The sequence below is a fragment of the Mixophyes fleayi genome, chromosome 5 (genome assembly GCF_038048845.1).
Source record: "Mixophyes fleayi isolate aMixFle1 chromosome 5, aMixFle1.hap1, whole genome shotgun sequence".
NCBI lineage: Eukaryota > Metazoa > Chordata > Amphibia > Anura > Limnodynastidae > Mixophyes > Mixophyes fleayi.
In genome coordinates, this window is record NC_134406.1 from 49,571,318 (window position 1) to 49,584,864 (window position 13,547).

At 38.2% G+C, this 13,547-nt stretch overlaps 1 non-coding gene across 1 annotated transcript; it reads left to right on the forward strand.

Moving 5' to 3' along the window:
* Positions 1-13,168: 13,168 nt before the first annotated feature.
* Positions 13,169-13,250, forward strand: TRNAS-UGA (transfer RNA serine (anticodon UGA)). The gene has a single exon. It is a non-coding gene; the product is annotated as a tRNA-Ser (tRNA).
* The last annotated feature ends 297 nt before the right edge of the window (positions 13,251-13,547 follow it).

Here is a 13,547-nt window from a genome sequence, read left to right on the forward strand (position 1 = left end):
ATCAGTTTTTCTACATTTTTTTGGAAGTAGTCTCCTCCGATAATCATTCAAAACATTCTTGACTGTGCTAAACACTCTTTCTGAGTGTACACTGAAGAGTTTGTTGCTGAAGTACGTCATAGCTAGTGGGGCTCAAATTGTCTCTTTTCCCCCCAGATTGGAAAGGGACTGTCTGAAATGCTAATTTCTACTTTACATTAAAGTGATCCCTCACCATTCTACTAATACAAGGTGTATCAGATGGAGACATTTTTAGAGGTGTCAATATAATTTGGCATTTTTTTAAGCCTGACTAGGAGTCATAACCTTTCACATTGTGCCGTGTTGACACATCGTCAGTGTGACTCTTAGAAAAAGAAAGTTTTTTGCGGGCACTACCAATTTTAGGACAAGCTGAAGCAAGAGTCTTGTAATGTATGACTTGAGCTAACAGCTTGCTCACAAGGAGCTGCTTGCATCTGTGAAGATTTGTGTCATTTGGAAATAAACATATTACATATGCTTGCCAAAATGTAGTTATCCAATTCCAAAATTCTGCAAACTCTTGATCTAAAAGGCCAACATACTGCTGAATTGCCAAGTTTCATCTCCTCCTTCAGCTTCTTCTGCTGCTTTTCCAGTAGTTTGTTTAAGGGTATGATTTGACTCAGGTTGGCAGTGTTTGAACTCACTTCATTAATTACAATTTTATATGGTTGCAGTAGATTACATTAAACAGTACGGATTCTCCAACGTGCTGGAGTAAGGTAACATGTCCCCCCACTCCCTATCTCATGGCTTGATGTGTCGTCTTGATGAATATTGCTGTTTCTCTAGTTACTGAAGCATATAAAGTGTGGAATTCCATCTTGTTACTACCCCTTGTTTCAGTAGGTGGCATGGCAAGTGATATTTTTTTTGCAGCTGTGCATTGTTCTACATTAAGTCGCTGAATGTTGAAAATGCCCAGAAATTTTACAGACTGCAAACAGCATCTCATGTACCGACCTCTCATTTTTTAAGAAATTCTGCACCACCAAGTTTATTGTGGGTGCAAAGCATGCTACATTTTGAAATTTACCCAGTGGTAATGCACACACATTGCTCGCTCTGTACTGGCACTGAGGAATCCTGAGGAGAATCTTAGCAAGGGGAGCCATTTTGTTGTGACATTCCTGAGTTTTTCCAAAAGATTGACACTGGTATGTTTCTTTGCGAAACCAGCAATATATAGAGTAGCTGTGAATGACCCTGTATTGAGTGCTTTCATCCTCCTCCTCATCCTGAAAGGATGAGGTGGAGGATGGTGAAGCAACCGACGCTGCTGCTGATGGTGATACGCCACCCGAGTCGGCTGTCACAATCATGTAGTCTTTTGGTTGACCAGTACTCTTGTCCACATAACAGTAATTAAGTGGACAGCTGGTACAATGGCATTTTCTAGGGACTGAATGACTTTTCACTTAACCTCCTGGTACAGTTGAGGAATTGCTGTTTAGGGGTAATGAAATCGAGATGGAATTTGGTAGCATGGACATGTGACCTCAACTAATTGGTTAAAACCTGATGCATTGATGGCAAATATTGGACGCACATCCAATGTTAGCATAGTTGTCATGGCTTTAGTGATCTGCTGTGCAAAAGGATGCTCACTATCATATTTGGTTCCTCTTTCAAAGGCTTGCATCAGAGACAATAGTGTAATATGCTTATTCTTCTAGGTCCCCTTTTTCTGTATAGATGCATCACCCCCCAGCAGCAGCTGTAGGTTGCAAGGATGTCTCTTGGGAATAATGAGAAGGATGACGATGAAGGTGCCGATGCTGGTGAGAATTGCATGAGGTGTCTATGCATTTGCCTGCTATCTGATGCTGGGTTGCTTGCTACTATACACAATTTTCCAGGGTTTCACAAACAACTTGAATGCACTTGGTGCAAATGACGTCCAACTCTACTTAATTTGGCCTGACAAAGGCTACAGATGCTTTGACAAATGTTGTCTGGGTTGGGATAAAAATATTTTCAAACAGATGAACTTTTTTTCATCTTATACCCTGGCATAATAATGCGCTTATCATAGGCATGAGCTGGTACCACTGGTGGCTGCCTGAGTTCAACACAATCATCATGGTTCTCCTCATTATCTCGTTCAAATGCAACACATTCATTTTCAGATGCACAATTATCCCTCTCATCCTCTTGCACATTTGCAAGTTCAAAAGTAACATCCTCAATTTTTATGTCTAAATCATCATCATTAGTACTCATCTTCACATTTCCAAATAGTTGAGAAATTTGGGAAGGAGGCTGCTCTATAATTACAGTGCGAGAATCTGAAATGTCAAACTCACATGTAGCACTTATGATACCCTCCATAGCCTCTCCTCAGGGTCCAAGTAGTTCTTCAACCTCAGTGTTATCCTTAGGCACTGATTTGGCTGTTTTGGAGATGATAGTGTCAGACCTACACTCTGAGTGAGAAGGTGGTGCATGGAAAGTTAAGGAAGATGCCTGACCGTGTGGGACAATCTGTTTTGCAATGGCCATAATAGTACATGTACCACTACCAGCAGTAGCAGGACCCGTATAAGCAAAAAGTGGGCATAGTCCGAGCCTTGGCTTGTCACTGTGGGTGGTACATGGAATGTTAACTATTTTCCTTTTTTTTGGACAAATCAATACATTCATCATAAATGTATCTATTAGTCAACCTCCTTACATCAAGAACTGATGTATATTTTGAGACTGACAAATCGTGTTTGGATTTTGAGGACGGTTTCTTACACTTGGTCCCTGAGAATGGCCTGCTGTCTTGGGAGACCTACCTTCCCAGAGAGTGGGCAAGTATGCTGTATATAGGTTTTTCAGGAAAGTGACAGGGAAGCCTAGTCCGATTGCAGTAAATGTTTCTAAATGCATATACAGTTATGTTTGTCAGGGGGGGTCCTGGAGGGCTGGTGCAAATATACTCATAGCTGATTGTGTATTGACCCCTCCACAAAATAATACTTCATTCATTTGAACCTATATTACATAAAGAAATGGCCATCTAGTCATGTTACTTAATTAGCATTTCTAATTGGTCTACTGCAGAAAAGTGGATTGCCATTGGAGTTTTAAAGAGGAAAATTGGGTATTTATGTGTATTTTAATTTAAGTTAATTTAATTTATTTTCATTTTATTTAATTTCCTTTTGTATTTAATTACATTTTATATGGAAATGTAACTTTCAAGACACCACCCTCTGTCTACTTGACAAAGTAGAGTAATGGAACTTTAGCATTTACTACCAGCACATCACTATACTAACTGTATGCTATCCCTATGCTATCGTGGTGCATTGTTTTACACACTTGTTATGCCTGGCATACGCCTGACGCAAATACTACTGATGTTCAGCTGGACAAATGTTAAAATGTGTAAAACTCTAAATGTGCTCCTTTGTGTACACATTTGTACACAAACACAGTAAACATAAATCATGGTTTAGTTATACTTGAATTATACTGATCCAGAAGAACTTCAGTTGAAAATAAATGTAGTTGCGAACAGTCTGCACTTCAAACAGCATTTGAAACTACATTTGAAGAGACGCCAACATATTATTATTAATATTGTCTCTTATTTATATGGCGCCACAAAAGGTCTGTAGCACTGTAAATAACATTTACAGTAGTATACCATAAACAGATAGCGATGATCCATAACACGTTACATAATACATGAAAAGCAAAAGAAAGCGAAGACCAGAAATACTGATAAAAAGTTAGGAGGAAGGCTGATAGCCTTGAATAAAGAAAGTAAGTTTTATGGGTACACTTGAAGTTTTGGAAAGTAAAGGATAATCTGATATTCTATGTGAGATAGTTCCAGAACTGGGTAGCATCCCGGGCAAAGTCTAGAGGTGGGAGTGGGAAGAGGTAAACAATGTAATATTGAGGCGGCGGTCTTTGGAAGAGTGGAGGTGGTGGCCAGGAGTGTGGATAGAGATAAGGTTGGAGAAGTGGGGGAGAGGAGTTGGATGAGAGGTTTGTAGGTGAGGGTCAAAAGTTTAAGTTTAATTCTGTTGGCCACAGAGAGGCAATGTAAATTGACTTTAATCAGAGTTACAATGAACCACAATGTTTTCCCCTGTTTCAACTATGTAGCGTTTTGACTGAATTGTCGCGTGAATTCTTAAGAACACAGAGACATGAACTTATTAAGTGTAATTAATATGGAAAATACATCCACTATGCTTAAGATAAAACAATTAATTAAATGACTTACAAAGGTACAATGCAATGATTTTTTGCAAAATGAAAAAGGATAAAATACACGTATGATCAACTTTCTGTTGCTGGGAGAAGTAGAAAATCGAACATTATTAGATTGACTCCTCAAAAGCGAACAATTCCTTAGAGTTACAGGACAGTTATAAAACATACTTCAGGGCCCACAGCCCACTTTCCTGTGTTCTCCTTCATCTGCATACTACAAATGCCTCCTATAAATGTAATATTGTTGAAAATATGATAGGATATTTCCCTAGTCCATTAACATATAACGCAGCTGCCAGGCGCAGCAGTCGAGATGTCTGAGTTTGAAAGTTTTAACTCCTCAGCCATATCAAGCTATTACTAGGAATTAATTTACAAACACATTTTTGCAGTTTGATATGCCTAGAAATTAGCTTGCACATGACAAACACTTTATTTCTAAAGTGTAAAAGATCAAGAAGACACACACTCTTTGTAGCATGTTTTTCTGAAAAAAAGTATGTCCATATTTCTTTTGGACTGTGCTTCTGGGCTATGGAGCTGGCTATATGGCTGATGATGGCAGTTCTGTGTGTGGAGACAGTGTCCAAGTCAGTGTACCCTGGATTGCTGAAGAGGAGCATCCAGGATCTTGATTTAATATTGGTGTATCCCTTATTTGGCTTGGCCCTGCATAGAGCCATGTAGTCCCAATGAGCCTGGAAGAAAGTCAAACTACAGTCAACTGATGATTGGGAGCCTCCAAAAAGTTCAAATTACTCCTGGAGGAACACATTTTACCGTTGCATGATTTGCATTTGCTGCCCTTGTAATTTTTCAGGACTTCAGCAATGTGGTCTTATTCTGTAGATAAAGGTTTGAAGGCTCTGAACCTTCATCTATACTCCACCTCCTCTTTCTCCTCTTCATCTCAAATGGTGTCCCTATGCCCTATGCTTCTACAAATACTGCTGCTAATGTTGGGATGCTACTGTAGTTTCTTATGAAAGGCTCTCTTGGTTTTTTCTTAAAAAGTAACATTGTTTTAGTATATAAAATCAGCATTTCTACACCATTAATAGACACATTAATACTCATTATACATTGGTATACATATTTCAAAATTGAATGTAATGTCGATTGCTGATATTAAATAGATTAATAGTTATAAATGTATACCTCCTCTTATCTTATATTTTGGTAAATAGGCATGACGGTGTGACTTAACACACAAATAAATTAAATGTGTGCTTAGCTGTTATGTGTAATTTAAAATTATTAACATATATGCTATATTTTTCAAAGTATTATAGGGAATAAATGCATACAGCCATGCCTCTACACCCTACATTCTACATGTGTGTTAATCATACACAAAGTAACTATACCATATGTCCATACCATACCATATCTATGTTCATACCAAAATGAAAGTGACAAACGTTTGAAGTGACACTGAGGACATTTCTGAACATGTCCTATACAAGTTAACAAAAAGAAAAAAGTAAACATTGACAAAACAAATAATCCTAATATATCTATTTACTTACAGAAATCAGTCTTGAAATGTGTGTGACTAGTGCCCTGATGGTTTACAAACAATCAGAAACACCTGGGTAAATGAGAGACACCATGCATATTGAACACATGGGCTTCCACATGGCTTTGGCTCATGCACTAATTAAGCAAATTCATCCAATCCTATAAGGGTCAGAGTCATATATAAAATGCTGGACTGTCCTGATTGCCTATATTTATGGCAAGCCTGGCTTCAAGATGAAATCTCTGTGACTTTGTAAGAGGGGTTATTTTTGCGGCACATTTATCAGGAGCTTTAGTGTGCAAGACTGCTCAACTGTTAAAGTTAATGTTCTACGGTGATAGTGGGGCTAAGATCATAGTAGCATCAGACACGGAGGTAAAAATATTATCTGCAATGGGCAACAGTGGGTAGAGGCTCATACTCCAGGATAATATGCATTAATTAAAATTGTCAATTTTCTAAAAAAAAAATATAGGATTCTACTCCCTCACTGTTGACAAAACACTATCTACTCTGTTCCCAAAGTCTGCTGCCTGGGTTCTTCCTTTACTCCTCTCTCTCCTTCTCACCCACATCCAATCCCATGCCCAATGAAGTCACTCTTATTTTTGTAACATTGCCAGGATCAGACCCTTCCTCTTCTTAGATGCAATCGAAACTCTCGTCCACTCTCTAATCACCTCTCGCCTCAAGTACTGCAACATTCTTCTGAATGGCCTCCCCCTCCTCTCTCTGCTTCAATCTGTCCTTAACACGAAGGCAAGATTAATCATCCTCTTTTACAGCTCCAGTTCTGCCTTCACTTCTGCCAAACCCTACAATGATTCCCTTTATCTTATAGAACCCAATCCAAAGACCTCGCACACACCTACAAATCCCTCACCCAATATTCCTCTCTCTACATCTCCAATCTCATTTCTCTATATACTGCCTACTGCCCTCTCCGGTTGGCCAATGACGGTCACCTCACTTCCCTTTTGATAACGACATCTCACTCCTATCTCCAAGACTTCTCACATGCTGCACCCCACCTCTAGAACACTTCCTCAAACTACCAGACTCTTTTCCTGCCTGCAAAGCTTCAAATGTTCCCTAAAATTCCACCTGTTCATTAAAGCAGTCCACCACCTAACCTCTCCCCCGTTCCTCATAAACCTCCCCTCTCTGTATTATCCTCTCCTGTTTCAATCCTTCCCCATTAGATTGTAAGCTCTCTTGAGCAGGGCTCTCTCACCTCTTGTGACATATTGTATCTGCCATATTACACAGTCTGTGATACATTTTGATACAATAACATTTATATTGATACATGTTTATACATTAACCAAATGCTATTTCAACCATTATATTACTGTGGAGGCACAATGCATATCATCTAGAAGTTCTAACCTAATTAACTCTCAGATTACCTGTTGACCTAGATGATTAATTTGTGTTGCCAGCTAGTTAACTCAGACATTGCAAGCCAAATCTAAGATGCACCTCATAACAATGGACATTTGAGACAAATGGTAATTACATTAGCTAACACTAGCAAAATGACTTCTGCTGTCCTGTTATTTTCACACAATATGGCAATTTTCTTTCTATTTCTAATACATACAATATTGCAGGTAATAGCAAGGGCAAAATGTACCTAATAACATGAACTAATAATACACGTAATACACTGATGAATATTGTGTATATACTTAGACTGGGCCAAGGATTAAAAAGCACATTAAATTGTGAGAAATGGGTAATGAATAAAAAGTTCTCAGTCCAATAGCCCCCCTTTTCCTCACATTCACTCACATGAAAAGACAAGATTAGCAAGGGCTTTCCTTTATTCCCTTCCTACAAAAACAAATTTCCTCCAACATATGCCTACTGCATCAGAAATCAATACATTTTCAATACAAACATCAGTACATTTGCAATATAAATAGGCACACTGTGCCACTAATTAAAATAATCTCATACAATAAGTTATTTCTAAGTGATCCAGCCACACTATCTCTTTTCCAAAAAGGACACCAACATTCCATGATCCTCATCTGCAACAAATGAGCTTAGGACTCCAGCAGCAGCTGATAGTCAAAGATGCTAGAACAGATAGGAGAAAGGTATTGGTGGACTGTTCAGCATAGTTAGGACTTAGTACTGATTGCAATGACAGTAGGGAGATATATCACACTTCATACTGCACTACTCGTGAAGGAATAGCCATGTACACCTTACCTGGGTGTACACAGCATTACTGTTATGGCATAATCCACTGCTGTATCACTCACATGCACACACACATACACCATGCCTGCCAGCATTTCAAATTAGAAATTCAGGCCAAAATATTCCACCCCTCAATACACCCAAACCACATTCATTTTGGACAAAACAAGCCCCCTCTTCCACTATTCAGCCATTGCAAAAACTATTGGCAGATGCGACACACACACACACAAACACAAACACTGGTCCATTAAACACTTCATCGGGGCTGCCTCATTGATTTTTGTCTAGGGCCATATTTAGTATCAAAACGGTAAACAATTTCAGTATATTTTCCTTTTTCATGAATAGTTACAGATGTTACTCACCCTAGAATTATTCAAAATACTTTCACACCCACTTACTGTTAAACTGGTGGTTTTAAATTAGCATAAAAAGTAAAGCATCTGATTTTTACTGCATTTTAATGATGTTTAAAGCATATAGGTCAGTGTAGGACCTGCATATAATAAGGTGCCTTTGATGCTGGGATGTAGGCTTAAATGCTTTGATCAAAATATGGACTAATACCTCATGTTTTCATTTTGCTAGATACACACAGATATGCAGAGTTAAGGATAAGCGCTGACAACTGTCTTTTTTGTTTTGTATACATATGTGGGCATATATATTGCCGCGCAGCTGGTACCATATACAATATAGGATATACCAAGTGCGGGCTTATTGCCACGCAGCTGGTACCATATATAATATGGGATATACCGAGCGCGAGCTTGTTTTTTCTCTAGTTTTGTTTCAAAATATTGCCTTATTGTCATAGCAACTGTCCATCAAGCCTATTTAAGGCACATTTGGGTGTGGCTCATGAGCCAGCCCTTGCTAGATGTAAACCCCTATACCTGGGAGGTGAATGCATCTGATTTTAACCGCATTTTAATGGTGTTTAAAGCATATAGGTCAGTGTAGGACCTGCATATATTGAGGTGCCCTTGACGCTGGGATGCAGGCTTAAATGTTTTGATCAAAATATTAACTAATACCTCATGTTTTTATTTTGCTAGATACACACAGATATGCAGGGTTAAAGATAAGCGCTGACAACTGGCTTTTTTGTTTTGTATACATATATGGGCATTTATATTGCCACGCAGCTGGTACCATATATAATATGGGATATACCGAGTGCAGGCTTGTTTTTTTCTCTGGTTTTACATTAGTTGGATTTTAAGAAACTGGTATGTTTTATTTGCATTACAGCCAGAACTATGCAAGCTGATTTGTTTTCCCAAGGGTTGTGTAATGTAGACAACATAATAATGTCAACAATATCATGTCAAAAAAGAATCATGTGTGGCATAAACAAGTAGGTGAAATTCAAAAACAGATTTTTGTTTTTAGCCTTTACATAGGGAAATTCAAGCTGCCGCAAGTAGAAAATTCTTTTGTACAAACTTTGCTTGCTGATAGGAGAATACTGCTGTTTAATATATGTGTATAAGTCTATCTGCTACATTTCAGACTTTTCTATAAATAAAACAGAGAGACTTTTCTATAAATAAAACAGAGAGCATTGTTTTTGAGCGGATAGCAATTGCATTATGATGTCCCAGAAATTCAGTTTGCTGTGATTTGGAGAAATTTGGCATTAAACAGTGATTTGCTAAAAAAAAACAAAAAAAAACAAAACTTGCAAATAAATACTGGCCTATGTTTATTCTATGTGACACTCCCCAGAAAATATATGTTACATTTTAACATGAAAGATGTGGTTGTTAAATTGTGTCACAGGCCTCCCCTAGAGACCAACCCCTTGTAGGAGGGGACAGATGAAAAAGTGTCTTTGTAAGATGAGACTACTTACAAGTGATTGTCAGATTTTTCGGAAATCAATCAACATTAATAAACTGTCCATCATCCAAGACAATTTACCTTGGCGCAGATTATACAAATTGTATGTAAATTTACACTCTGAAACTTTGTCCTTTTTGTTCTGTTTTGCTGTGTGTTATACCTTATTTTATTAATTGTTCTTATAATCTATAAGCATTCTACATTTTTTGCATATTAAATCTAACATTTAATAAGTGTTGTCCTTATTGCTCTAAGCAAATTAGCTCCCTCTTTAGATTGATTGCTTGGCTGTGGTAACCCTTTAAATACTAGTGTAGGAAGGGTTAACTCTTTTAGCTATCAAACCACACAGTATGAGCAATTGGATAATTAAGTCATAGGCATTCTATAGGGACTTATACATAGATGGTGGCAGTTGAGGAGATGTGTGCAAGTGTGTGGCAGTGTTGGGAAAAGGACCAGTTAGATCTGTAACCTTAGGGAAAGGTGAGCGCAAGACTGAATTGCTGGAATCCTGTGTGTCCCCTTAGTAAACTTCCAAGTCACAAGTGAGCAGAGTGTGGTTTGTGACTGGTAAAGGTAGTTAGGAGGGGTTTCCTGACAAAATAGAGGTGATATATTATTTGACAAGTTATTACATCAGAAAGCCGGCAGAGGCGGGATGCCCTGAGAAACATATATTGGTTTCAAAGTAAAATCTTTCTTCAACCTGCTTATCCATCCCCTAATAGTTCTCATTTTCATGGTACTAACCCCTGTACCTTGGTCTACTAATTATTAAATGACAAGCAGACTAAACAATGTCAAGATACAGAAGGCAAAAAGATAAATTGTGAAAATTGTTAAGGGAGGAGAGGTTATGGAACAAATTTTTGTTTTCAGGTTTTTTGAAGGACTTATTATATTTTTGATTTACTTATACCCTAAAGGAAAGGGTGCTTTTTGTGAATTCTCTACTAAAAGAATATTGTAATAGATATATAAAGTATGTAAATAGTGCTGAATGTGTGACTGAATGTGTGACTGAATGAAAGATACTGAAAAGCATTCACATCTAATTGATAAGAACAGCTGGGGCATTATTATTATTATTATAGTAGATTTGGAAGTCGCCACAGTGATCCATAGCGCCGTACAGTAGAGAAGAAGACAAGGACATACATAAAACAGAACATACGTAAAGCAAGAACAGACAAGGCAGACAAAATGAACGGAGACATGAAAACAAAGGGTATGGAGGACCCTGCTCAAAGGAATCGCAGGCGCAGCAATAGCGCCGAAGAGGAATAAGGGAGGATGGTCGCTAGGCGGCCCGATGCAAGTGACATGAAGAAAAGGGGGTGCAGACAACGAAGTCCGTCCTATTTTGTTACAGCTGAGCAGTGCAGGTAGCCACTCATGGAAAGGAGGGGGCAAAGGGCGAGACAAGAGGCAGGACAAGGTGAGAGTAGTTAAAGGAGAGGGGGAAAGAAGCTTATTATACATAGTTTTTCAGTCACTCTGAGCAACCCTCTGGACCTCCAAGGATTTTAATTCAACAGAGGAAGAACTGGACGCTCTAGGGCATCAGGCCTGGGGCTGGTAAATATGAATTCATAAATTCAAATGAAAGATAAAGAAACTTTAAACGATGAACTTTAAAAAAAAAAATCAAAAATCATTAATTTTATTTTGATTAAGTTAGCATTGTGTGTCCTTTTAATACTACAAAGTAAATACATTAAAATAAGTAAGCTATGTAGTATGAACTAAAGTATAAATGTTAGAGGAATTGTATTGTACTCAGATAGCAATTGTTAAGCAGAGAGGCCATGTTAGGAGACTTGCAAGTTAATGTGTGTAACAAAATAATACTATCTAAGGTGGGACAAGGCAGAGGCACAATTGCTTAGTCCAGGGACGTAATTTGGACTCTGTTTATGTTTTTTTGTTTTTCCGTTTTATTTTTGTTGATATACTTCAGGCATAGACCAACATGCTGATGGTGCTAATAATTAGCCTCCCCCTTTCTCAGACATTCTTTTGTTTGATGTGATTAGTTAGTAGACAGGAAGTGAAATTGTATGTTGATCGGGCTGATTACCAGCAGGGGATAAGGTTAAATCCAGGCTGTGGTTACAATTACAATAAGGAATCATCATATATGTTATTATATACATTTATTTCTTAATAGTAAGATTTGAAGTCACTCAGAATATATACATGCTGTGGGTTCTTTTCCTCTATCTATTCCTTCCACTTCCCGGGCACATGTCTGTCCTGTGCTGATGTAGTCTTATAGATACTCTAACTTAAATTACTACTATTACTACGGTGAGATATATATATATATATATATATATATATATGATACTACCTTACTGATACTTATTATATTACAGACATTAGGTACAGGTCTGCATACATATATTATTTATTATTATACTGTAAGACTATTAAATGTATTCAACGTTCCTCAACCAAATGCATTTTCATTACAAGTTGAATGCAAATATATTTATGCTGCACATGTTAATTTATTACGCGGTTAGGCTCCTTTAAAATATATCATTAGCAGCATTGAAGTCATCGCTTATAAGCTGGACTTATTATCAGCATTAATAATAGTGCGTTTGCATATATGTTATGGTGTTGGGCTAAATATAGCAGGCATGTATATGTGTAATTTGTAAAATACTGATGTAGAACAGTAACTAAATAATAGGTACGTCAGTGAAGGCTGTAGATTATTTAATGTGGTTAAATACCGTAGTAGCGTTATAACGCAGTTAACATGCCCATTGCTCTGATTTTGCTATTGATTCAACCAAATTCATCCTGTGTGGTCAGAAGTCTGTAAGATATCATAAATATTGAATAGCATGGGTTTGAATATGTTGGCTAGCACAGACTTAATGGGGGGTTGTCACATCACACCTATAAGCACAAGATGCAAGCTAAACCCCTTTGTGCTATATGTTTGTTTATTCTCCTGGGAGTTTTATGGCCATGCAAGCACTTGGGGGCAAAGACATAGTACTGGGAGGTGTCTTATTACATCTAATTACAAGTGCTATTATACCCGAATATACAAATTCTCTGCTAAAATATTGCATAGCATGAATAAGTTAATATTACAAAAGGACCCTGTGGCCGGTAAATTTGCCCAAGTACAATTAAAGTTGTCTCATAACTGGAAAATATTACAGCATCTTTTTCAGAAGTCCTGCTGATTGGAGAGTTTAGCACAACTCGTGGCAAAAAGTATACAAGTCTGCACCATACAGCTAAAACCTCATCCCTGAGCCACCCGACACAATCACACCAATATCTGGCTTTCAAGGTGTTGAGCAATAGCAGCGTGGTGCTGTGATGGCCGAGTGGTTAAGGCGTTGGACTTGAAATGCAATGGGGTCTCCCCGCGCAGGTTTGAACCCTGCTCGTAGCGAATCATTAGAAGCTGTTGATTAACATAACAGAGTTCATGACCGGTCCAGCGACGACTCCAACACCAGCACACCGGACAGCTGACCGTGCATCATCTCACAGGGGAAGATCCACCGAAAAGCTGACGCCATGTCCAGCGCAGTGGGCGGACCATCATCTACGGCTAACGCCATTTCCAGCGCAGCCAAAAGGTCATTCATTAGATTACAGGGGAGGGTGCACAAAAAATCTGACGCATGTCCAGCGCAGCAGGCAGTGCATTTTCTATGGCTAACGCCATTTCCAGCGTAGCCAAAAG